We start from the raw sequence: 24,383 nt of genomic DNA, 5'->3' as shown, positions 1-24,383 counted from the left end.
AAATGTAAATCACGCTGTCAAATGACCGCAATTAAATGCGTTCATGCCGTCGTACGGTCATGCGACCCTATTTGAGGTTATAACATGTGAGATACTTAATTAATGACTTTCTATTTCATTTGATTGCGCGAGGGAAACCCTATATTTCTAATAGAGCGTAGCTAATAAAGATATAAGAATACTATATTTATATATATATAGGATATATCATATATGTATTTATATTTAATCAACAAAAATTTATACAAACTAGTATTTTAAGAACGTTTATTGAATGAAATTGTAAAGGACAAACTCATATCTTATTTAATTTGGAACTTTTTCTATTCGATACAACCCTGTCTCAGTCTTTAACACCAGTAAAAAAGGTTTTAGCAAATTTATTTAAATTTATATTCATTATTTTGCAATCAGATATACTCAAATCAACCCACAAAAACCCAAATTGTGTACCTAATTAACTTTTTAACGTCGAAATGTACACCTCGACTGAACCAGAAATCAATTTCTACCAAAAGGTCGCTTTCGAAGCTTTGGCTGTGTGAGTGTAAAGCTCATTATTGACTATGTGTTGTTGTTGGTGTAATAAAGCCTTCAGTCACATTAGTTACAGTCACTTTTAGTACCGTTATCAACGTTTATTCAACATTACGTTATTGTTGTATTTATTATTCGAATCGATATATGTAGAAACCCACAGAGTACAACACCCTTCATTTGTAAATTGTAGCAAAAAGAATAGAAGATGAAAAAAAGAAAATATTTTTCAATACCCTTCGAGCAGTAGACCCATCTTTACACCCGCCTTTATTGTTTTCATTGTCAGCTGAAGTACTCATCCGTGTCTTCGTTGCCTTTTCCCTCTCATATTTCAATTTCAGCATTTTGCCAATTTCATTTTTCGCCACTTGTACGCTTCCGGTGGGAGGTTTTTTGTTGCTTCGTCTTTAGAAACTTATACATACATACATATGAACGAGTATATATTTATGCTAAATGAGTATGCTATGTGACGTATGCGACTCGTTGACCAGCAATGTATCCACAAGAGGTGCTATTTGGGTTTCTACAATTTGTTTTGGGCTACTGTATTTGCTCGAACAAATTGATTTTGTGGTAATTTTGTATGATTTTAACGAGGATAGCAGCTTGTGGTTAATGAAGGGAGAGAATGAAGAATAGAAAGATATTATCCTTATTAAGGAAAATTAAAGAATACTTGACTTTACTTTAGACTTCTTCTCATTTCGGAAATAAATTCAAAATTTGTATTTAATCCAACTACAAACTATCTGCTTCTTGTTGACCTTTTACCTTTATCGTACAAATTTTACCTTTATTTGTCTTTACTGTTCGCCTTTGATCTTCTCTTCTCTACATACAACTCACATACTCATAAGTCACATACCGTTTATTCCTCTTATACTTGCAACAATTTGCACAAATTTCCATGCCGCCATTTTTCTATAGTTCCTCCTTAAAAGTCCTAACTGCACAAGCACCGGAAATCCCTTTAAGCATTCCAACACTTTCACACTCTAACCAACTATCTAACACTTCCTCTCTAAGTTTTTTATGACTTCCGCTCGTTGCGCAACCTACTGTGGCATGGAAATTTTTCATCCTGCTTTCAAATATTTTCACAATTTTTTCAAGGCACGCCCCGGACATTTAATGCCGTTATTCATTTGGCAGAAAAATGCGCAATGAGGAAGAAATTAATGGATGGAGAGAATACCGGAAATAATTCACTACTTCTGCGCTTCTGATTTGTAGCAAGTACGTAGAAGTGTTGCAAGTTAAGTAAATCAAGTTATATAAATCATACATTTCCTTAAAGGGTAGCCTGGCTTGCTTGTGGTGGTTGATAATGAACTTGACTTGGCATGACGCCAGTTGTTTATGATTTTTTTAGTTCCTTTACTTTACTACTTCAATGTGCTATTTCCTTGCTTTTTTCTTTCAGCTAAAAGGTGAGCTACATTTTATTACTTGCTTCCAAATTATTTGAGCGCCATAATTAAGTTAGCTGCGGTTTTTTATGTACAGTGTAGTAAGGTTGGTTGGTATTGGAAGAAAATTATAATTACTATAATAATAGTCGGACTGAGTAGGCAATTGAACAGTAAAGTCCTCTCTCGACGAACCAAAATCAAGCTCTACAAGTCTCTCATCATTCCCGTCCTGCTTTACGGTGCAGAAGCTTGAACGATGTCAACATCAGATGAGACGACACTAGGAGTTTTCGAGAGGAAAATTTTGCGCAAGATTTATGGTTCTCAGAACACTGGCAACGGCGTATACCGCAGACGATGAAACGATGGCAGACGATGTACGAGTTATACGATGACATTGACATAGTTCAGTGAATAATAGAAAGACTCATGTTGTCCGAATGGAAGAAAACACTCTAGCTTTGAAAGAGTTCAATGCAGTACCCGCTGGTGGAAGTCCTGGGAGAGGAAGGCATCCACTCCGTTGGAAAGACAGGTGTAGAGCAATCTGGTTACACTTGGGATTTCCAACTGGCGCCGAATTGCGAAGAAAAGAAAGGAATGACGCGCTACTATCGGCTATGGCCGGCTAAACAAACTATATGCCAATTAATACATACATACATAATAGTAGTCGACAAATTGGTCGGAAATATTATTTTTGGTATTTTTTTCATATCAACACTTTCGATTCTGTGGCAACCCTGAAACCAAAATCTCGCAATTTAAATATTTCTAAATGCGGTTTTAGCACGTGCCACACAAAACTTCGTTAAGAATTTTAAATGCACAAAAACTGATTCCAAAACCTTTCCAGGAGGTTCAAATATATCAAACATCAAAGTTTAAGATAAATGAGTGCTTTAAGGTAGAATGCCAGAAGAGAGCAACAGCAAAAACGAACAAAAAATGCATTTCGGCTTTAATTGCTGGGTATAAACCAAACAACCAAGACAGCTGTGGTCAGTGAAGAAGCCTCTACTTTTTGGAGCTTTAAAAGTTTGATTTAGTGCTGCATTAACAGAAACAAGCTATAAAAGCAAATATTTGGATATGTGAGATATTTTTTTGTTTTTTGGTATTTTTTAGATTCTTTTTTTGAAATTTTTTAATTTTTATATTTTTTATTTTTTTAATATTTTTTAGCACACATGTGTTCAAAGCTAAATCCCTGCTAAATTAACACATATTAGTCACTTTGTTGGAATGTCGTTGAAGTGCTGAGGCAAAGAAAAGAATTGAAAAAAGAAAACAAAAACAAATTAACAAACCCCAAAAATCACTAAAACCATTAGGAGGCAAATAACAAAGTGGCAGGAGTGAAAAAAAAAGAAAAAGAAATAATAATAAAAACAAACAAAGCGAAGAAATTAACTCCGAAAAGGATAAGCAGCCAATAAAACAGACAAAAAGAAAAACGAAATAAAATAAAAAATGTGATAGGAAATAAAGCGAGAATGACAGGGAAAAAGTCACAAGGCATTAAATGGCGTTAATCCATGAATTATTGCTTAAAAGCATGCCAAAACGTGTTACGCTCCAACAACACTAGTAACAACAACAACAGCAGCAGCAGGTAAGTAGAGAACAACAAGCCGGTAATGCAATGGACCAAACGAACGGCCTGACCAACCAACCAACCAGCTTGCTTCGCGGATTTGTGAACCATGGCCCAGCAGGCAGGTCGTACGGACCAACAGCAGCGCCGACAATGTGTTAGTTGCCAAAAATGACCCGCCAAAAAGCGATAATAAAGTGTTCGAAAAAAAAGAGCCACACCCGGCCGGTGTGGTAAATGCTGCCAAGAACAAGATCGAATACACGCAGCTTCAAGTGGCATGAGGCGGAGAGCAAAGAAGATAAAAATGAAGCAGTCGGCAGAATTGCCGCACAAGTGGTTAAGGTAAGCAAGTATAAAATAAAATAAAAAGTGAAATAGAAAAGAAATAAGTTTGTTTTAAAGAAATAAATAAAAAAGAAGTTAAAACAAGCAAAAAGGATCAAATAAAATGTGTCACGGACGGTGCAATGTGTCTTGTCGCCAAACGTGACAACGAGCAACGGATTAAGTTTGGACAAATAACCAAAGGCAAAAAGGAAATGTGTGGCCTTTTTCTGTAGAGAAAGGTTACAAATAAAGATACATGCCATACATGTGTAGGACTCACAAAAGTGACCACCAGTATCTGTCTATTTATATTCTACGCAGCCAAGCCCAACCGCATTCAAACAAAATCAACTTTTCTTCTGGGTTGATCCCTGTGCTGCGCCCTCCTCTAATATGTACGAACATAAGTGTCACAGCTTCTGAGAGCATGAACACCTTTTTGGGTTCAGCTTAAAATTGCTGGTCAGCTATTTATGTATTCGGAGGAATTGTAGGAATACAAAATAAGCCTAAGCGGAAGCTTTAAAAATATTTGGAATTCTGTTGTCCCATGGTGACAAAAATATAATTTACAATATTAAAAAGAGAAAAAATATATTTGTAATAAAATCTTGAGAGGGTTAATATTTCCGACAAAAATCTTGAGATTTACATATTTTTGGGAGTTCTCTCAGAAAACTTCTATATCGCACCCTAACTGATCTTATGGAGTTATTGTTGTCGTCGTAGCATACACCATATCTTAAATCAGATCGAATTAAAAATACCCAAAACCATACAGTATATAGACCGTTTATTTATTGACTGTTTGAATGAAACTTCAGTTCAGAGACATAAAACGCTTGAACGAACAAATCACAAAGTTTAAATATGGTTTTAACTGTTTCCTATTTCTACATAAAATATTTCTATGGAATACTGTTGGTGTAGCTTATATTAAATTTTGATTCTCGGTTACAGTCTCTCAGATGATGGTATCTTAAGGATCAGTTCCAATTACGTAGACTCAACAGCCAATGGACGGATCAATAGAGTTTTTTTATAATATTTTTTCAAAGTCATAGATTCAAAAAGTTGAAAAGTAGTAGATGGAAGTTAAAGAGTTTAAATATTTAACAACATATTTCCAGTATTATATTCTGTGGAGTCAAGTCAAATGTCATACATTCTATCATCTTCATGTCGTCTAGTTACAGTTTACGAGAAATATTCTTCTTCTGTGACAAAAATGGTCAACTAATAGATATTTTTCCCAGCCACTTTATACTGAATATAAATATTTCGTTTACTTGACTTGATAAAGATTAGATTGGAATATAGAGCCGACAGAGTACGCCTCTGTCTGAATAAAGAAGGTCTGTCATACTCTACTGTCATATGAAAGTTCTTTGATATAAACTAAGGTCTCGCAATATTGTGTTAATCAAGTCTCATTTGATAAATATTTTTACAACCTTTCTTGACTTCTTCTATCCGTTTATTTCGGTTTTTATCTAGTCATTTGGATCAAATGTTGAAGATATTAATTAAGCTAAAGCTTATGTGGGCTAATGGGTGCTTTGAGATATTTCCAATTTGATAGCATTTTTGATTATATTCTTAATATTAAGATATTAAGTCGAACTTTTTGTATTTTCCAAGCTATGTATATTTCGTAATCCGATCTAAGTTTTTGCATAGTTTTGACCACAGTATCTCTTGAAGTGTGTCGAAGTTGCAACATTTGCTTATTTACATATTTTGTTTTTAAATATGATGCCATAAGAAATAATGCGCCGTACAAAGTAGAAGAGTGAATATTATGAAGAATATATGAGCATATATTCATCTATAAGCTTACTTTTATTGAGCAAATAGTTACATTGATTGAGCAATTTGGGTAAAAACGCTCATAATGGAACCCACGTCTAAAAGAACTGTAAAAATATACATATTTATATATGTATGTTACGAAAATATACGGACATACCTATGTGTACCTCGCATGTGAATAAATATTTAAGAAAATATGGCTACAAAGTAGCATAATCATAAAAGTAGAAAAAATTATAATAATCCAGTCGCATATGTTTTTGCGGCTTTGGCCTCTTCGGTTGACATTTATGCGAATATTAAAGTCAACCAAAACTCAAAGACACATTAGGCGTTTATATATATGGTTATGTGTCTGTTTGTAGGTACGAATTTAAAATATTATGCGTATGATACATACATCCATACGGTATATATGTAAGCTTAACTGCCCAAGCTTTTACCAAAATGTGCCCTCAGGTGATATGTTGCTACATGTGACAAAGGCGTCTTGTCCGCTTTTGCTGCTGCTACTTAAGAGCACACTCAGCCAAGCAAATGGAGGGTTGTTCGTAGGCTTTGAGATAAGAGCAGAAAAGGTTATATGTGAGTAAATTGCGAAAGCTGAAGTTGAAGAAGCTGCTTTGAGTAAAATTTTGTATTCAAAACAAGTAAAATAAAAATCACAAAAAAAATAAATAAAAATTATTTTTTTTTTATATAAAATGTGTAATAAACATAGATAAGGAATTCCGACACCCGATGTCTCAAAAAAAAGTTCAACTAATCTTCAAAAATGTAAATAATATTCAAAACTGGCAATTCATTGACAGTAATGTTGTAGATGAGTCATATAATTTTCGACTAAACTGATGCTCCACAAAACATACTCAACAACAACAAATTTCAAAAGACTGAAGAGCACACAGCTGAAGCTAATATGACCATAGAAGAGCATATATGTATGTATGCACATCACAATTCAAACAAATCTGCATTTATCATGAACGTGTCGTACACCCGGCTGCCCCCACTAACCATCGAAATCGGTCAACGCTTACGCTCACTGCCATCACTCCTACACATCAGCACTCTCCTACTCTCCCCACTGACTCCCGTCTGAATCAAAGTCACTCCATCACTGTCCACTTGTTTGCCTGGAATGTCAATTAGTACGATTTGTACTTCGATTATCGGTCTGAAACGGTTCGGCAAATATTTGCAACAGTGTAAAGTTTCTTGGAGCTCAACGCAGAGTCAATGGGTACCTAGTGGTAGGAGAACCACTTGCTATGGTTGTTGTGTATGCTCTGTTTGCATTGTTGTAGGACATGTCTACACGTTTGTCCTTCCCCTGACCAGGCATTTACTCGTTGGCATTCGTGTTAGCGAGCAGAGCACGTTTTAGATTACAACAAAAGGTCGTTGGATTCGTTCGTGGCTGTGCACGAAATGACTTTGTGCTCAGGGTGTGCGTGTGTGTGTGAATTGAAAGGGATCCAACTAATTTTATTACCGATAATACCGCAACGGTAGGATATGAGTTGATACTTGCTGGTGGTCACCCAATGAATATTAATGCGATGCGGCCGGTCCATGTGGCAGCAGAAGAGATGAAATTAAAAAGGATGTTTATAATTCATGCTTGTGGTGAGAAGGGGTTTCTCTGTGGCAGGGGTAAGGGCAGTGAAGATATTTTTGGTTGTAAAGCTTGATAATGACAGCAAAAAATAGTAGTAGCAATGACAGTAGAATTTTGTATTCTCATTTTAGTAAAATCATTAAGGATATTGGTGTTCTAAAGAGGAAAATAACCTTAAAAAGGTAGTAGAAAAGGAGTCGGAAAAGTAGTTTAAAAACTAGTAGAAATAAATTTAAAATATTTTTGTTTTCAAAAATAACAGTAAAAGTGCAGTAAGAAGGGAGTAGAAAAAGGTAGTAGAAAGAATTTCTTCACTCAATTTTAGCATAAATAGCATCAAGTTTTTGCAAGAAGAATGTCCAGAATTAGTCTTGGCAGTTAAATATTTAATAAAATAGTTTAAATTAATTATAATTAATTTTTTATAATTAATTATAAAATAAACGAAAAATGTAGTAGAAAATATATGCAGAAAAAAGGTAGTAGAAAAAGGTAGCAGAAAAAGGTAGTAGAAAAAAAATAGTAGAAATCAAAATTATTTCTAAAATCTCTAAAGAATTTCTTGCCGCTAAAGTTTCACTTTTTTGCCTAGTTTTTATAACCGTTACCTATTTATGTAATTATATAAGCACCAAAAAATCCAAAATAGTATACATTTCCCACGAGCAACGGCGATGCTGGAAATCTTCTGCTACTTAACTGCCAGAATTGGCATCATTTACCATTAGCTGCTTACCAGAGTATCGCATTACGCTTGACGAGTAGCACGTCAACGACAGATCTTTTTCAATTTCGTTTGTTTCATGTTCCTTTTTTTGTTGGATTTGACGTAGCTTAAATTGAATTTAGATTCTCGGTTACAGTCTCCCAGCTGCTGGTATCTTAAGAGACTACAACTGAGGGTTAGAGTCACACATATCTTCATATCAAATTTTTTATTAGGAATGAGAGGAGTAAGTACTAAAAGTGGCTTTACTGATGCGCACAGGTTCATACTTTAGCTATATACATATCCACATCTGAGTATATGGTATCTCTGTAATGACAATTCTTTTGCCTAGAATATACATATGTTTTTGCATATATTTTGCACCCAGCAGTTTGCTTTATGTATTCGCAGGCGAATATTTATTGTTCTTGTTGTGTGTCACACATATTTTGGTGGTTTATTTGCACCAAGCAGAGGTGTAAATTTGAATTTTAAAAGAGTTGAGTAAGCATAAAATATGACACCGACAAACACATTCATATAAATATGTACATACATATGTACATATGTTTAAGTGTGTGTGCGGCAAAGAAATAGCACCTGCGTTAAACTGAAATCCCCATAGTTGATAGCTGAAACGTTTTTCCCTGTGGGTGGTGGTGTCACTCCTCACGCATAGACTTTCGTTTATATGTATGTATGAATGTGTGAGAGCATGTTTCGATATACATATGAATATAGAACATCTTTAACTGTCGTAAACTTCCCCAGGCGCTGTTTATTTATTTATGTTTTATACAAATGGTGATTTACATAATCGTTTGTTTAAATAAATGTGTGAGTGAGAATTTTGATATGTGGAGGTGTGTGTTCTTTTGTTTACATAAGTGGAATATAATAATTGCAGAATTTAGCAAGACAGTTTTAGTCGTGCTTTTTTCTCAATTTTGGGTGGATGACAAATCAAAAAGAGTTCCCAGCATATAGTTCACATAAACATAAAACACAAGCAATATAAGCATTAAATTAGTAGAAATATAGTGTCCTGTAACGTGTCCTCTTACAATGTAACCAAACACCAGCCAAACTTTATAGACCACGACCCAAAATATAATCAAAAGTTATAGATCCCACCCAAAATGTAATCAAACCTCAGCCAAATGTAACAGACCCTCACACAAAATGTAACCAAACCTTAGCTAAAAGTTATAGACCCCCACACAGAACGTAACCAAACCTCAGCCAAAAGTTATAGACCCCCACCCAAACTGTAATCAACCTCAATCAAAAGTTATAGACCCCCTCACAAACTGTAATCAAACATCAGCCAAAAGTTATAGATCCCCACCCAAAATATAATCAAACTTCATCCAAAAGTTATAGACCCCCATCCAAAATGTAACCAGACCTCAGCCAAAAAGTTATAGACCCCCACCCAAAATTAACCAAACCTCAGCCAAAGATCACTGACCCTGACTCAAAAGGTAAACAAACCCCCGTCAAAGGTCATTGACCTCGACCCAAAAGGGAAACAAACCCAGCCAAAGGTCATTGACCTCGAACCGAAAGGTAAACAAACCCCAGCCAAAGGTCAATGACCTCAAACCAAAAGGTAAACAAACCCCAGCCAAAGGTCAATGACCTCGACCCAAAAGGTAAACAAACCCCCGTCAAAGGTCATTGACCCCGAACCAAAAGGTAAACAAACCCCAGCCAAAGGTCAATGACCTCGACCCAAAAGGTAAACAAACCCCCGTCAAAGGTCATTGACCTCGAACCGAAAGGTAAACAAACCCCAGCCAAAGGTCAATGACCTCGAACCAAAAGGTAAACAAACCCCAGCCAAAGGTCAATGACCTCGACCCAAAAGGTAAACAAACCCAGCCAAAGGTCATTGACCTCGAACCAAAAGGTAAACAAACCCAGCCAAAGGTCATTGACCACGAACCGAAAGGTAAACAAACCCCAGCCAAAGGTCAATGAACTCGAACCGAAAGGTAAACAAACCCCAGCCAAAGGTCAATGAACTCGACCCAAAAGGTAAACAAACCAGGGTCACGTGATGTCAGGTTTGTTTACATTTTACAGGGGCACGTGATGTCAGGTTTGTTTACGTTTTAGAGGGTCACGTGATACCAGGTTTGTTTACGTTTTGGGGTCTCACGTAGTGTAAAGTCAATTTATATTTTGAGGTGTCACGTTAACTTAAATATTTTAAAAGTGACGTGAGAAGTACATATAGTTTTCGAATGCAACCGAAAAATTGAAAGAAGTTATGGGAAGATATAACGGGCAGATCTTTAATATTACGATGCGTACACTTTTTAAACTTGTATGTATATTTGAATTGTTGGAACGAGTATTACTAAGTGTAGGATAGTTGATATACGATTAGGTATGATGAGCAGATCAAATATTTTGAATTGGTGTATGATACAAAAAATCAACATGTTTTGTTTTTAGTATGATCAATAGGCACTCGAAACGCCAAGTCTTGATTAATGTCAGCAAATTTCCAGTACAATGCTTATATCAAATTTAAGTAAGAGGAGCACAGAAGACACACGAACGTCATCTTGAAAAAGAAAAATAGAGTTCCTTAAGATTTTTTTTAATTAAAGTCGCTCGCCCACGTCACCACCGTTGCAAACACCAACTATCTTGTACACGTTCTGTGTTGTCTTCATAGCCAGCTACGGTGTCTGTTAGCTTCACATTACCACTCGTCTGCCACTTTGACTAAACTGTCAGCTAGTCAGCTTGCCACGTCTCATTTTCAACAAAGGTGTCAGTTGTCGCTACTTCTTTTGTAGACATTATTGTTTCTTGTACGCTCACTCTTCTGCTACTCAGCACTTCTTCTGATGTGACTCGTGCATTAAACAAGTTAAATCCCATGGTATAAAGTGTTGTGTGATATCCTCTTCAAGTCTCAACCGAACGGGTGTGGTGTTATGTTCGGATTGTTTAATTTTCCAGGCGTCTTGTTATTCTACACGAATCGTTTAAAGTAGATAGAATTGTTTATGGTAATATTGCGAAGAAGGCAAATAAACAAGCATAGTTTTTATTCACACATTTTTAGAACCAATAGGAAATTGGTTAATGTATTGATTTGAAGTTGTGGTATAGAGTGTTCGAGTGTTCCTGGTCTTGATTAGAAACTGGTGCCATTGGCTTTGGCATTTCAGTATTCGGCGTGATTCCACCACATTCGAATTTTTCAAACACAATTGACATATTCTTTCTCAAGGTTTAATTTCTGGAACTGCTTCGAATTCCAAGTTTTTCAGACATATGGTCTCACAGCCTGGTTTTCAAATTCTGAGTTCTTACAAGTCGACATGGGGAGACGATAAGTCATAAAAGATAATCTACACAAAGCCGTGAATTGGAGGCTGTTGTCGGTTCAAACAACATATATAGAGGCTAAAATAATTTCCTATAGGGATTGTACTATATGGGAAGAAAAACATTTCGCGCGTCAAGTGAATACATTTTTATACACAAAACTCAACAATTCCATCAGCAGTGAAAGACACCAAACACCTTAAGGAGCTGTTACAATAACAACGAACACAATATCTTGAACAGTAAAGACAACAAACAACGTCAAGGTAATGGTAGTTACAAAAACATACAAGTATTATAAGTTTATTTAGATTTCTACATTTCAAAAGACATAAAGACCTGCATTAATATTGATTGAAAACCGATTTGTGGATCGAGATATATATAAGAGCACAAGCGATAGGAGGATTCTAAGCAGAACAGATATCAGTTTTGTACTAAATTATTGTCTATTTATGTAGGTCTCTGGTAACTTCTTCAAGTCTCTAAAACTGTAATGCCGCAGAGTATAGAGGAAATAGAGGAGAGATTGTAACGAGAGGGTTGTAAGATATGTATATGGTAATCAAATAATCCATGGTAGAGCTGCCTAAATGAAATTTTGCTGGTTGTTTTGAAACCGTTTAGAGGATCTACGGAAGATTTGTTTGGGTGGAGAGGTATTTGTTGGATTTCGATTGTAGATGAAGAGTCTCAATGATATGGTCTAATAAGTGTTCTTGCTGTGAGATTTAATATTTCCAACAGCTTTAAGACTATTCAAGGAGTTCTAATGAGCACACTTAATCCAGTAGGAATCGTTGAACCTCATCAATACTAAAACCTTTATATAAGACCATTAAGAATCAGTGTGTTTGACAGAGTTTAGATGAATTTGGACGGGTCCTACAATTCATTTTACGAGGTGCACAGGTAACCTGGATTTGGTATTTTCAGAGTTACATAACGAGATAGTAAGATTCAGATTGGAATTGCTAAAAACGAAAGTCGACTTCATAAGTTCTTTGGTTCTTCCGCTGTCTAATAGTCGTATAAACTCAAGTGCAGTAAGTCAACAAGTAGCCGCCAACCCCGATTGGTAGTGTGTGTCACATAAAGGAAACTAAGCGCCTAACTAGTGCCAACTAATATAACAACGAAGAGGCGGTTACACATAACTAGCAGTAACCCCGAAGCTTGAACGCCCATAGGCAAACAAACAATTACAACCATAAAACCGACAAACCGACAAACCCAACACAGCGATAGGTGGCAACTGTATGCCACATAGGGTCACCAGCTAGTAACACAGCCTGCTGGTCAGCTCATGTGCATAACTGCACAACTTTACCCTCCCCTCTAGAAGTGGGTACTACTAGCCCAGCAACGAAATTGGCAGTGCAAAGAGTGGCTAGAGGGTCATGTATGACGGACTGTTGTTATAACTTAGTGTGTGACAATAACAACAATTGTTGATATTTGCTAGTGGCTGGTTGAGGGCGGTGCGTCGGTATGTTTGCCAAGCACTAACAGCAGATTAAACCCTAACAAAAACACCAACTGTTAACCCTTCGGCCAGCATTATACATGCTCAAACACTCAACTATTTGCCCAGCGCAACACAACTCAACTCAACTCGTACGGGTCAGCGCAGTGTTGTGGTTGGCAAACTGTATTGTCCTGCCGTCAACATTGTCATCCCTACCGACTGCTTGCTATATTTACTTTTGCAATTGATGTTGCTATTATTTATTGTTGTTGTTATTGTTGTTGTATATGCTATTTTCTGTTAGCGCCATCACAAACGCTTTCGACAAGTGTAATTGTGTGGCAACACCACAATGCAGGCGTGTTCATGTGTGTATGTATGTCTTTGGTTTGGAGGTTTCATGGGTCGAAGTGCAGTTTTGTTGGTTCATTGGCTACTTGATCGGTTGCAAGTAATTTATGTGCAATGAAATCTGCGGTAATGATTCTACAGTTTGTATTCACTCATATTTAACTTTTCAGCCTTTCATTGTTGAATGTCACTGATGATGCATAAGTACGTATTTATATTAGGGTGGTTGCGAATACCGTCGACCTTTTTAGATTTTGAAATAAATCAATTTGGTGCAAGTTTGGTAAGAATTTAATCCTAAAACAGGTAGATTTCCTTAGAGCCTGAGCCTAAGTTTCTTTAAATATTGATATTCCTCGACCTGTCTGAGATGTTTTTTGAAATCCGTGATTTTGTCTGTCGTCTGTCTTTTGAAGTGAGTTAAGAGCTGCTATAATTGGGCTCCCTTCTCTATTAGAAGCTTCTATTGTTTGATTTTGTCTGTTCCACAATAAATTGAAAACAGGTCGAGGAATATGACGATGCTATTTGTGTATTATTGCTCATAAGGTTAATTTAAGGTTGTATTGATTGTGTATTAAGACTGTTGATACCAGTAACTCAGTTATGGGTTAAGAAGATCAATCAGTTACACAGCCACACAAAAAAAAATTTCATGACCTGTGGCTCTTAATATGTGTACCGTATGATTTTGGAGCCGCTGAGTTCCGAGGTCTATTTAATTCCATCAGATCTTGATTTCGACCTAACCCCAGAAAACCAATATGGCTGACACCGTTTTTTAAATTCATCGGATTTGCTTGAAATTCGTTATTCGGGGTCGCTGATTACGAATCCGGTGGCAGTTTTTCAAATTTCAAAATGGCGGACGGTTTTTTGAAAAATTCTTCGGAATCGCTTGAATCTTCTCACTCGGGTGTTTTCTGAGTTTATCTCAACCTTGATCTGTTGAGGTTAAATGGATCTCGGATTCGGATTCAGCGACCCCAAAAACAAATCGTACTCATAGTAAGACCCCCAGGTCATAACAATTTTTTTTTCTATGTGGCGGTGTGAACGGTTCTGACAGTTCTAAAGCTTATGATTAACGATATTTTATCGTTTATATTTCTATTAAAAATTATTTATTTGACAAAAAGTTTGCAAAAATTTTAGCTTCAGATTTAGATAGTAGCTGAAGAAGATTAACTTTCATGTTTTATCCGTAACCAATTATCTCATATTATTATTATACAATAATGAACCACCCTAATGTGTTCGTTGATGATATGAATATGAGAATTAATCGTTTTAAAATACTACAGGTTCAATTTATTTTGCTATGACTCCTGGTATACTAAGTATCACTAGAGTGAAAAAAATGGACTAACCAGATTTCTTGGTGAATATGCCATGGACAGGAACAGGTCCAATCATATTCAATCCCACCAAACACACAGCAAAACCTTCCTGGCCGTTTTCGCTTAATATTGTCGTATGTGATCTGCTTCAAAAATTGGTCGAGGTGGTCGTTCCGTTTCTGCAGCATATCGCAGGCGTTGATACGGTCCAGAAGGTTTTTTTTTCTTCAAATCATGCGGCACCCAAACATCGAGCTTTTTGGTGTATCCAGCCTGCCGAAGATGGTTTAAAATGGTTTGGTGACTAACTCCCATCTCCTGGGCGATGTCACGAGATGAAGAAAATGAATTGACCAGACTTCAAAGTGAATATGGATTTTTAATTTGTATAAGTATATCAAATTCTGAACATACCATAAACTATCTGGGATGTATGAATTTATAATTTATAGTTCTAATTCTTCACAACCTGAACCGTTAATTATTTGTTCTTGTTATATGATTCTTAAAACTATTTCTTTTTAACTGTAACTTATTTCTCTTAAGCTACAAAGTCATTCATTTCATTGTAATGACTATAGTTGGGGAAAATATAATTGAAACAAAAATATTTTTTGACTTACCCCTTTCTGGTCACTCTAAAATCACTGCCTTAGTTTGGAGTGAAGTTGTATCTGAAATGGATTTAAAAATACAAATCAATAAGTTTTTGGTCGCAGGAAAATCTACAATTTATAAATATAATAATTTTTTAATTGGAATGGAATATATGTTTAGGAGTGTACAGTTCCAAATAACCCTTGTTACATTGGGTATATGAAAATTATACCGAATTATTTAATACATCATAGAGATTAAATTCATTAGTTTTATGGAGATTGAGGTAATTCTTGAAATACTGGCATATACATACTCCTGGAGATCATTTTCGCTATTATGGATGGGATTAATAACAACGAGAGCCTAACAGATGGAATGTCTATTGGATTCGGATAACTTTTTAGATATTTTAAAATGATTTTAATGATATATTAAAGAAGGAAGTCTCTGAGGTGACCGACTTATGAGTCACCATGTTTTTCAGAACCACATATTTGAGCTACACTTAAACATAAGCCTAACCTTGACTTATTTATGTATAAGTACACTCCAACTATTGCAATGATACTTGCAAGTTTGCGCTGATGATCTTGAGATTATTTCACTTAATCACCGGCACATAGATGGAAATATACAAATGCACAAATGTACCGAATACCGAACTTAGTAAAGACACAGTAATGAAGCTTGTGGCATTGTATTTCTGCACCGGCGATCAAGATTACGGAAAAAAGTGAGTTGTTATTTTAAAAGCTATTTAGCTAAACAAATGTCTGGAATGGAAGCGAGAGAGAGAGAGACCAAAACGAAAAAAAAACTACAGTACAAAAACAAAAGTGTATAATTGCTGTGAACATAAAAGCGCAACAAATCAATTAAAAACACCGCGAACACATAAACAAAAAGCGACGATCAATTACGACTGTGGTTTACAGTGCCTGCGTGTGCTTCCGGTGGTCATTTAAAAGCTCGAATAGCAAGTACTTATGGCCAAGCATTTATTTATATTGTGGAGTATGAGTATGTGTAGTATATGCTATGGAAATATTATGTATAGCTACCGAGTGCTGGCAATTTGCAATTAAACGCGTGAAGTTGGCTGTTCATTTAGTTAATATTACTGCAACGGATGGCGGTAATGTGGTGGCTGTGGGTTTTATGTTGGAACTTGCAAAAATCGTTTAGAAAATGAAACCGTATGGTAGCGCATAACGGAGAACAAGTGTATTAGCGAGGTAGAAATATAGGAGAAGCATATGAGAACTCTTACTGTGTTCAGGGAAGCAGGGAATCAACTTATTTAAGTGGTCTCCAGTGATTGTACTTATTACATACATCTACTGAGAAACAGTGGAGATCATTTCTTAGTAGAACATGGACGGCTTGGATTCTATTGCCGAACCACACCGGATAAAGTGAAATAGTAAGTGTAGTCCGAAAAGAAATATTACATGCTTGCGAACCAGAGCGTCCTAAACGAAATATAAAAGTGTTACAGTGATCAGATTTAGTTCAAATATGCGCCGTTTCGTTCGATAATATGTTTCCATCTAGACGGCAACTTCATAATACCCCCCTCGTAGAAGCCCCCTCCTTATTTGCGAAGAACTCGGACAGCCACTTTTCACAAGCCTCTTTTGAGTTCAACTTTATGCCACCACGGGCGTTCGCCATGGGCAGGAACAGGTGGTAATCACTTGGCGCTATGTCCGGGCGATGTGGTGGATGCGATAAACCGTCCCATCCGAGCTCCCGTAGCTTCTGACGAGTCATCAACGAAGTGTGTGGTCTGGCGTTGTCCTGGTGGAACACTACACCCTTCCTGTTGGCCAACTCTGGACGCTTCTGGTCGGATCGCCTGCTTCAAGCGGTCCAGTGTTCTTCAATTAAACCTCTGGGCATATGGAAGCAGCTCATAGTGGATGATTCCCTTCCAATCCTACCAAGCACACAGCAAAACCTTCCTGGCCGTCAATCCCGGCTTAGCCACTGTTTGGGACGATTCATCGGCCTTCGATCACAATCGTTTTCGCTTAATATTGTCGTATGTGCTCCATTTTCGTCGCCAGTCGACATTCGCTTCAAAAATGGGTCGAGTTCGTTCCGTTTCAGCAGCATATCGCAGGTGTTGGTTCGATCCAGAAGGTTTTTTTGCGTCAAATCATGTGGCACCCAAACATATAGATTTTTGGTTTATCCAGATTGGTTTCTGCAGATGGTTTAAAATGGTTTGGTGACTAACTTACATCTAATGGGCGATGTCAAGATGCCACATGCCGGCCTAACCTGATGTTTTCCATGATTTGATCGGTATTCGTTGTCACAGGTCTTCCGCCGGCTGGCTTATCCATGGTGTCATTTTCGCCCGCTCTGAATCGTCGAAACCATTGCGAAAATAGCATGCATAGCGTCGCTTTGTGGGTTATGGCTTCCGTAAAAGGGAATTCAATCTAGAAAACTCTAAATTTTTCGAACTTTACGTGAGTTCTTTAAAACGAAGCTTCACTTCTGATTACTTAAAGATCTCGATTTAAAGAGCTTTTTATGATACTTTGGGAGTTGTTATTGCCAATGATGGCGCAATATTTCTTTTACGTTTCCGCTGAACAATTTATAAGCGCTAATTCCGAGAATCTCCAACGTCGGTCTTTTAAAATAGATAATGAATGGAGCTGTGCTCACAATAATTTCTTAGTAAACCCAAATAGAAAGCTCCTCATAACGTAATTTATTGGTAATTGTTTAGTCCCCATATATAAATTTAAAATTAGACTGCGGTCTGTTGGGTAAAACCAGAAATAAGAGTCTGACTAACATACTAATACCGCAGAAAGTATACAGACAATGAGTAATGATAACTTTTGACACCTTCTTCAGAAGAAGATTTAGTGCGAGACTTTAGGAATATAAATAATTATTTATAAATAGAAATCTGGCTTTTTTATATGTAGATCAATACATATACACCTTTACTTACACCTATACTTTTAACTATGCTATATTTCTTAGTACTATACCATATTATGTACCCGCATGTAATTTCTTTTCGGCATAAAAACGGCGTAATTAACCTTGAATAACGAATGTGTTGTGTTGTCAAATTGACGTTGTCGCATCGTCACATCGAACACGTTGCTGATAATGGACAACAATTGACGCACGTGAAATGCATGAAAATTAGATTAAACAATTGAAGTTCGACAAAAGTCAATAACAAGCGAAGCTAAACTTAAATTAACAACAACAATAGTAACAGCAATAAACTGACCAACAAGCTTAGCTAGTCGTAGTTTATAGGTATATATTGGCTTGGAGCCAGAGAAGGCATAAACTGTAGAATTAGCTTCGTGCATAACCAGCCAATAACGGCAAGCCACGACGAAAGGCACGTCCGTTCGATGTGTGCACTAAGGTAGTGTGATATTAACTCACTTTCGTGGTGCGACGCATGCGCCTTCAAAGCGCACGCGCAGACATTGCACTTGAAAATCGAAAAATTGGCCTCTCTAGAGGACCAAGCAAACGGTCGACAAATGGCTAACAGCAAGGTCGATCGAAAACGTTTTAGGGAAAAATGAAATAAAAATGTCAATAAATGGTAGTAAAGCGAAATGAAGCAATGAAAAAATAATTACAGCTGAATTGTGTGTGAGTCTCTAAGCGTGGGAAGTACCAGAAGTCGGGTTTTAAGCGCTTATGGAAAATTTTTGAGACACTTTAGGTATGCAGACGTTACGTACACTATTAGAGGGTACGCAAAATAGTAAGACCAAAATCGGACCAATATAAATGCTATAAGAGGGAGAGAGAGAGAGACGTCGAATGAGTTCTGTTCTTAGATAAGAACAAAGAAGAGAGGAGGTGAGAGGTCGTCAGTCGACACACAGTCCTTCATTTCAACTCACGTAATAAAAGAAGACAAAACACGTCCAGACAAAACAATCCACAAGCTTGGATCGTAAAATTTCGGCACATTTCAGATTTGGAATCGACTCATCATTGCACTGCGTACTGTGGTCTTAAGATGAGGAAATATGATTCATTTTACGAAAAGAATCAGAGGAATGCATTTCGCGACCATGCCGATCTCAGAGCGGAAAGGGAAATGACTTTAGGTTCATAGTTTATATCCAAAGATAAGGGTTATAGGTTCGACCAGATTAGCAAACATTAAAAGGACAGTTATTAATAGTTCGAATTATGCTTAAAGGTTCTCTATCTCCAGTTTTCAATGAAAATCTCTGTTTCATATATTTAAGGAGGAAGGTATGAACTTTCAATTTACCTATGGAACCTCTTGCATGGTACCCAAGCGATAATACCATTACTATTAAAGAAACAATTTTGCTTCTCGAATATAATTCTCTGTCAAACTTTCGTTCTAACCTTTAACGGATATATAGAAATAAAATCATCATGTTTCCAATATACTTCGAACCAACTTTACACTTCTGATTAAGAATCAACTTCAGAACACTGTCACTGAACATCCCAATAATGAGGTAAACCGCTATTCGTGCCGCCAGACGACTGAATCATGTAATAAAATGAGCAAATACAATTAAATGTGGTGCTCTTTAGAATAAGAAATTGCGACTATCGAGTATGCTTACATGTAGTAACATAGAGAGGTCGGGAGTTTCCTATATCTCGACATCTACATAATCTGCATTTTGATGACTTTCGAACACGCCAAATCATAGCGATTGTAGAAAGGAGAGTACATTATGGGAACAATTCCACACGAAAACGTACAGCTCCCAAAAATTATATTTAAAAGGAGAGGATAGTGAAACGCGGCCCAAAACCCCTCAAAACCAGACAATTTAGACACTAAAATGCCACAATTTAGGAAACACAAATGACATTAACGGTAGTAAACCCAACACTAAACCATAAAATATAGAAACAAAAACAACAAAGTATGCAGTAATGATATTTCAAATGTTACAACAACAAATTCCTCACAAACAAATCAACCGTCTACAACGGCAAAACCCCCAACACACCTGCTTCGCTGCGAAAGCATTTTGGGCGCTCTTTTTATGAAAATAGTGAACCATTTCATCATCATGTGGGCCGCCTCTAAAATCTGCTGACTACTGACTGTCGGCCGTTGACTACCGCCGGTGAGCAATAACACAGTAGTAAACGTGAAAAGATTTTCAAGCGAATTTCGGCACGTTGGTGCTCTACCATGCCATGCTCCGCTATGCTCTGTTGGTCCTTTGTTTTACACGCTGGCAACACCAACCTAGGCAATGCAACAATGCCAGCTTTTGGGCACTTTGGATACTTTGTTGTGAATTGTGAAAACTCGACGGGGCTAAGCGAGACGAGGTAGAATAGCTAGAACGATAGAAATTTGGATGAGGGTGTGGGATGAGCAGCATGCATGCTGGATGCTGTCGGTGGCCGAACGCCGAACGTTCGACTCTCGGTACTCGCTCGACAGCTGACTTTCCAACTGCATCGCCTGCATTTCGCCAATGGACGGCAATTAAATTTGCTTAATGTGCGGAAATGTGTGAATGCGTTGCATATTTCGGCGGTGACTTGGCGTGTCGCGGTGGTTTTATTGCTGCCACAGCATTTCACAGCAACAATGATGGTGTAACATTTACGACCGCAATAAATACTATGCTGCCACACAATGTGTGTGAGCAGATGAAGAGGATTCCGAAATTTGTGTGATGGATTTTTTATGGCAGCCAAATTTTTGAAACCACAATCGATTTTTTTGGTATTGGAATGAGAGCATGGAAATGGAAAAAAGTAAATATGTATCTAAGAATAGGTCGAATTGTAGTTCGAAAAGTTTTCAACTCATTGCATGAAACTCGAATGACTATTTTCTAAATGAAGATTCTAAAGTACCTATGGTCGGACTGGTTACCAAACCCGAGTGCTACGTACAGAAGAAAGCCCGAGTCAGACTTTATGTACTATCATAGGATTTAGGATTCCGTTATGCGCCGTTTTATCCATACAAGTTACTAAAACCGATCTCTAGGCACACAACTTCTTAGGATTTTTATGTTATTGAAGTCTAGATATTATATATTACCCCCGTGAATTTTTGGACCTGGGACTCTTACTATGTCTATCAAATGTTTTTGGGGTCGCTGAATCCGAATCCGAGGTCCATTTAACCAACCCAAGGTTTTAAGATAACCCAAGAAAACCAATATGGCGGACGCTTTTTTGAAAGATTCATTGGAATCGCTTGAAACTCGTTATTCGGGGGTTTTCGGGGTCGCTGATTATAATCCGGTGTGGGGTTTCAGAATTCAAAATGGCGGATCCAATATGGTGGACGCTTTTTCGAGAGATTCATCGGGATCGCTTGAGACTCGTTATTCGGGTAACGTATATATTGAATATACCCGACTAAAATTGAAAAATTTGTCCGAAATCATAAATATTATTTTAGATTCCACTTAAAAAATTTCGGGATCCCGAAAATTTTCGGGATTAGACTTTTGTTGTTGATTTTGGACTATATATATATAATATTTCTATTCAAATCAAGTCAATTGCTGGCAAATCGTCAGAAACAGTGCCCAAAACAAAACCCGAGACACTCATTAGAAGAAGCGAATATTAAAGATATGGCATAAGAAAGAGAAATATTTGAATGAGCCTCAACTACAACAGCTGAACGCCAACGCCAATTCAAAGAGCTTTAATGCGCTTCCGCCAGCACCTTCCTACGCGAACGGCAGCCAACTGCCTCAAGCCTCAATCCGGGCATCAGCAGCTTAGCTAAGCTGTAATTCAGTTCATCAGCTTGTCGTCCTCCAGCGCAGACAATTTGCCAGCATATCCATGGCGATTGCAAGCGATTGCTGCTGATTACGAGTTGCTTGTCAAGCTGAGAGTATTTCTGTTTTTGTATTTTATAACTGTATATGTGTGTGTGTGTGTGTGTGTGTGTGGATGTTTCTTTCTAATGGCGTTTTTAGCTCTGTGATTACCAACGCAACAACACTAATGCATTTGCTGTGTACGAGTATTTGCTAAGCTTTAGCTTATTTACAAATGAAAGAACGCTTCAATCTGCAGACTTCTGCTTCATTGATTCAAATTAGTAGCTGTGGAAATGAGTAGAGAGTCGTCTTAAGAAGAAGAGGAGGCGCGGTGTGTTGTGAATCTCGAGGCAAGTGACGTGGATGCGCTTGTTGTGTGTGTATGCCTCTTCGTGTTGTTGTTGTTCTCATAAAGTTTTTGTTGCTTATTACAACTAGCTGTTCTTTGTCTATTTGCCTGCTGCTGTTGTTGTTGTTGTATGTCATCATTTTGCTTTCTTATCTAACTGCCCGCACCATTTGCCATTATTATTGCTCTGATTGCTTAGGACTACTGCCTGTTGTTGGCATTGCTGGGCTTTCAATTGCTTTGGGTACGGAGCTATTAATGAGTGCGCTTCTTCGTCGTGTTGTTGCTGTTGTTGTTGTTATTGTTATCGTGTCATTCCAAAAGTCATTTGCAATTTTCTAATAATACTTATTGCTGCCGCTATTGGTGCCTCGCCGCTTACAATTACCCGGCGCGCCACAACTTCGCCATCGCCATCGCCATCGACTTCAGCTGCGGCTGCGGCGTGCAGCAATTTGCAGCAATTGGCATGAATTTTACAACAACCATTGCAAATACATGCATACAAAAGTAAATGTGTGTGTTTGTGTGCGCAACTGGCTGTCTTGCCTTTGCTAGCTGTCATTCTCAAGCGCAGCGCTTCGTGCAATCTTCACAAATGAAGACAACATTAGCGCGCTAATGGCAGCAACAAGAATTACAATAACAATACCAACAACAACAGCAGCAGTAGTAGCAAACGTAACATAGTAACTGCGTGCGTCGATAAATCTGACCCAATTTTTATTACAGCGAAAAATATATACTTCGTTCATTCAATTTCATAATTAAATTGACAGCCTCACTCAGCGAATGACTGCCGCGAATGGGCGGATGAGAAATGTTTGTGTGCATGTGTATGTATATGTGTATATGTACGTTAGAGGCAGTGAAAAATTATATTCATCAATCCTTCAGTAGTTTGCAGGGTTTCTTGATTTATTGCTTCACAGTCCCTATTATGATTTTTTCAATTCTCTATACCCTTTGATTTCTATAAATGGTTTTAGTTTAATACATTTTGATATTTTAGTGTTACCTTTGACCTCCAAATCAATCCCAAAATTTCATAAAATATCTTGAAATTTCAAATATAATCCCGATATTTCAAAATAATCCCGAAACTTCGAAAATAATCAAAAAAAAATTTCAAAAAGAAACCTGCTTATGAATTTATTCAAATAGGTCATAAGCAGTTTCGTGGATTCGGATCTCTTTGAGCTCAAAATAAATCCCGAAAGTTATTTTGTTTTATAAAATTCAAATATATCAAGAAATTACTGATTAAAACTTCGTTGTTGCAGAGAGAAATACCGAATCACTCAGTTGATCATGATTATTTATAATCAGTATTGAAATATTGAGTATAAAATCGAAATATTAGTTCAATGAAAAACATATGCATTTGTGAATTAAAATAGATCTTCATACCAATTTTAGTAAAGGGTTTTTCAAAAGTGACATTTCTCTTTAGTAAGGTTTGCCATTCTTCATGGAAAGATCCAATCCAAAAGCGAGTCGAAATCATACAAATTTACTACCGAAATTCGGTGGCAGTGCCTATGTCCTACGTAGCGATGAGGCTCATTTCTGGATGAATGGCTTCGGCAATAAGCAAAATATGCATTATTGGACAGGCAGCAATCCACTCATACTCCATGAGCCACATTTGCTTCCCGAAAAAATTACGGTTTGGTGCTGTTTATGGGCCGGCGGCGTCATTGGGCTGTACTTAGTCCGAGACGATCAAGACCGGCACGTTACTATGAATGGTAATCGCTACCGCTTAATGATAACCGAATACTTTTGGCTCGAATTGGATGATATGGACTTGAACAATATGTGGCCACAAGCCACACAGCGAATGTCACACTTGATTTATTGAAAACCAGGTTTGGTGAACGTGTTATCTCACGCAATGGACCAGTCAATTGGTCGCGATTGGATCGGTGGTGCGATTTGACGCCGGCAGACTATTTCCTGTGGGACTAAGTCAGGTCTATGGTCTATACGATTGATGACTTCGTGCGTTTATCGAACGTGGAGCAGTAACGGCCGATTTATGCTTGAAAACAGTCGAAAATTGTGTTCAGCGTCTGGAATTCTGCAAGC

The 24,383-nt window shown here is 37.3% G+C and overlaps 1 protein-coding gene across 1 annotated transcript in view; it reads right to left on the bottom strand.

Annotated features, from left to right (window-relative positions):
* Positions 1–15,177, bottom strand: part of LOC105210802 (serine-rich adhesin for platelets) — a 115,397-nt gene extending 100,220 nt beyond the window's left edge. Inside the window, exon 1 of the mRNA XM_054226300.1 lies at positions 15,158–15,177. The gene's annotated coding sequence lies outside the window, so the exon portion shown is untranslated. The remainder of the gene's footprint in view (positions 1–15,157) is intronic.
* Between the last annotated feature and the right edge of the window lie 9,206 nt (positions 15,178–24,383).

Source organism: Zeugodacus cucurbitae, chromosome 3 (assembly GCF_028554725.1).
Source record: "Zeugodacus cucurbitae isolate PBARC_wt_2022May chromosome 3, idZeuCucr1.2, whole genome shotgun sequence".
Lineage (NCBI taxonomy): Eukaryota > Metazoa > Arthropoda > Insecta > Diptera > Tephritidae > Zeugodacus > Zeugodacus cucurbitae.
The sequence above is the reverse complement of the archived record's forward strand: the minus strand, read 5'-3'. Positions and strand labels throughout refer to the sequence as shown.